This window comes from Lineus longissimus, chromosome 4 (assembly GCF_910592395.1).
Source record: "Lineus longissimus chromosome 4, tnLinLong1.2, whole genome shotgun sequence".
NCBI classification, from domain to species: Eukaryota; Metazoa; Nemertea; class Pilidiophora; order Heteronemertea; family Lineidae; genus Lineus; species Lineus longissimus.
The window spans coordinates 17194097-17197860 of NC_088311.1; the positions used below are offsets into that span (position 1 = coordinate 17194097).

General features: G+C 41.9%; 1 long non-coding RNA gene across 1 annotated transcript; it reads left to right on the forward strand.

The window, feature by feature from the left end:
* The first annotated feature begins 1296 nt into the window (after positions 1–1296).
* LOC135485927 (uncharacterized) lies at positions 1297–2908 on the forward strand. The gene is made up of 3 exons (XR_010446659.1): positions 1297–1526; positions 2495–2554; positions 2705–2908. It is a non-coding gene; the product is annotated as an uncharacterized LOC135485927 (long non-coding RNA).
* The last annotated feature ends 856 nt before the right edge of the window (positions 2909–3764 follow it).

Below are 3764 nucleotides of genomic sequence, written 5' to 3' on the forward strand. Positions count from 1 at the left end.
AAATTACGCAAATGCACTCCCTGCCTCCCACAACAATGCATCCATTGGCGCGAACGACCACATGACCGGAGTTGATTGGCTGGTTTATTTCCAGCTGGATGCATTGCAAATGCACAGGACTCATAGCCGTCAACCTCGTCTTTCATTACCTCGATCCATTGGCATTCTTGATGAATGAATTGCTACACTGTTTCTGACGTTCACGTGATTGGTTGGATTCATTTGACAGGTCCGGCAAGTTCAAATTTCCCGCCCGTATGACGTATCCGTATCGAATTTGCGTATGACGTCATCAGTTTTTGCCGTCTGTGCCATACGCATACGGCACAGGCATAGGTATTCCGCGGTATTTCACGTTTGGAGAGCATTTGACACGGAGTCGCTGTACGTATGTGTTTTTCGGCTTAATTGCGGTATATTCAACCGATTAAAATCATCAATATGGTTTTACAGGTTGTGTAGATCACGTTTGATATGTTTGGGTTCGTGAAATTTGTAAATTTGATGAAGAAAAGAGTGATTTGCACAGGCTTGGAAATGACGAAAAATCACACTGATCGCATGCATGCATGCATGCATTGCAGCATCTGAACTGCAGGCCTACTACATCACTGTGTATTACTGTGATGTACAGGCCCCCAATACACAGTGGACTGGTAGTATATGCATGGGGGATAGGCTAGCTAGAGTAGAGAGATGGATTGCCCCCCCCCCCCCCCCCCTGCGCCCGGCCCGGCTCCGGTCCGGGGGCTGGGATGGATCGAGAGCTAGTACCGGTAACTTTTTTTTTCATTCACTTTTACTTTTCAGACTTCACAGACAGTAAGCATGTTTGGATCCAAAAAAAAGAAAAGCTGTCACCTTCAATAACGAGAGTGACATAATGCTAATGCGCGAGGCTGTTGCCCTGGACCCCTTCAACAACCCTGGGGAGTGGCAGACCCTTACTGATAATCTGAACAAGACACTAGGCCTTGAAGAAAAGTTGGCAAAAACGCGGACATTTAAGGAAAGAATTGAACGGCTCCTCAACCAGTGGCGAAAGGACGAGACCAAGTCCAAGAAAAAGTTAGTACCATTAAAATAGTAAACATTTAGTCGAGCAATTGTTTCCATGAATACAAAAAAAAATGTATTAGGCCTAATAGCCTGATGGTGATATCATACAATGGAGGCCATACTGTCATCAACTGTAAAATATGGTGGGAAAAGAAATATTCTAAAAAAGACTACTAGTATAAGTAGATGCATGTTGACTGGTCTGGAGAGTTGTTGCAAAGTGGAACCTGTCTTTGATAGATCTTCCATTTTCAGATCAGGAGAAAATGAAGAATATACAGAAAAAGAACAACTTCTCATCGACATTACTGGACTGTGTGAAGAAGCTGAATTGAAGAAGCAAACGAAGGAGAAAACTAGTAAAGCCAAGGACAGGGACCTAGTCTAAGCAGGAAAGGCAGTGCGGGAGGCTGCAATGCAGGCTATGGTGAAAAGAAAGGCAACGAAAACGTTAGAGCAATTACGTGGTATGTTATCCCACACATTATTTTGGTTGACAGACATTATAATCATTGAGAGTAGGCATTACCAGCTATTGCGGGCCTAGCCAATTAAGCCAATTAGTGCAACTGCTTAATTGGTCCTGGCAAGCCTAATGGAAAATGCATAGGAATTATCAATAAAGTTGGCTTTTTGGGCGGGTTGTTAAAATAATCCCAACTCCCGACTTCTGACACAATTCCATATATGTCTAGGTATTTACTGGCAAAATTTGGAGTGATTTGGATGGAAATTCGATGGGTCCATCTATAGGCTGAAAATTTTGGGAAATCTGTAATGCTTCACTCGTAGCCCGCAGTGTAAATTCCTGAGAAATTGGGTTTTGGGGGCTTTTCTAGCTGCGCTAGCTCCGAAACTATACATTTGATACAAACTCCCGACTTCAGACGTGATTGATATAACTCTTAGGATTATATTCCCAAGATTTCAGCTTTATTGGAGAAAAATTCATAGTGTCCATAGGGGGGCTGAAAATTGGAGGATTTTCAATTTTTTTCCCAACAAATATGCGAAAAATATTACTTTCCACCTAGAATTAATCAAAATTTCGCAAACTATCATAAAGTACTTCCTTGCGACAATCATTTGTGTAGCTTTCAAAACTTTTGGCTGATTTATTTGCCCCTTAATTAGTAAAAACCAAACATTTTAGTGTTTGCATGCAACAATGCACAGGAGGCTAATTGCCAGATTAATTCACACCTTTCCAATCTCAAACAATAGGAATGATGGAGTCTCCCTCTATTCAAAACAGAGTGTGCTAGGCCTGCCATAGCTGGTAATGGCCTACCAGAGACCTTTTCAATTAACGGTAGTGCCAAAACAACTTGATTGCTAATGAGCGGCTCCTAGCCAAAACCCCAGTATATAGGCCTACTGCTCACTAATTAAAAAATACTAATACTACTACTAAGTTCCCACATTTCAATTCCAGACTTAGAGTCAGATGAAAACAGCAGCAGCGATGACCGAACACCATCAAAGTCAAAGAAATGTAAGTAACCATGCCAACAAAATGTGTAGGGGCATACTGTAAGAAAAAAGAGCGTTAAAAAAATCAGGGTCGGGTGCCTTTCGTGGGACGATCACTAACTTTTTTTTTATGTGGCCTAATCAGTATACAATATACTTCCCTCTTCTTCAGCACGTAATACTAAAGCACCAGAAGCAGACCCCTTGATGGAACTCCTTAATCGTAAACTGGAGCTGGACACACAGAAGGAAGAAAGGCGCTGAGCAGAGATGGAAAATCAACAGCAAATGCTGAGACTTCTTATCGAGACCTTGAAGAAATGAGTGTGTGACTCACTGTGATCAATCAATGTCTGAACTGACTGATAATCTGGTAATCGTGGTATTAATGCTATGACCATGATATGTAGATAGAAAATGAAATTCAAGTTAGAATAAAATTGTTAATGTTAATGAATTTTATATTTTTGCATTGTGACTGTATAAGAGATCTTCTCAAAATAAACTTGAAGCCGAAAAGATGAAATTCTGTCTTCTAAGGGGAGGGGTTTTCATTTATGACCGAAAATTTCATCTGTCAATAACCTTCTGGCTTCAAATTTGAAGCCAAATGTCCTAATCTTTCATCTCTTGGAGGGGAAGGGGGGGGGGTTCACAGAGAGAATAACCTTCTGGCTTCAAATTTGAAGCCAAATGTCCTAATCTTTCATCTCTTGGAGGGGAAGGGGGGGGGGGGTTCACAGAGAGATGAAAAAATTTCACCTATTTGGCTTTAAGTTTATTTTGAGAAGGTCCCTAACAAAGACTCTGCATAAGGACGTGGCATACTATAGGAATTCTATGCCCCCCCCCCCCCCCCATTCCTCCAGGGGGAAGGGCAAATAACCAGGGGGAGATGTCGGAGAGAAATGTCCTGGTACCTTCTAAAGGCCCCTGAAATCCAAATTACGAAAATATACTGTCCCTGTATGTTCCATTAGAGTCCTCCGATTTCATTCATATAGGACATACAGTAGGTGCTCTCTTTGGGGTACTTCAGGATGCAATTAGTCTGCAGACTGATGGAACAGGAAAGTGTGCAGGATGAGAGGAGCTTCTATGAATGGAATCTGTTCAGATAATGGCACATACAGGGACGGTATATCTTTGTGAGCACAGCAATTGGCTGCCTTAGTTGAGGGACTGAAGCATCTGAGTATTTCAGCCCACTGCCAAATTCTGAGAAGAGCAAG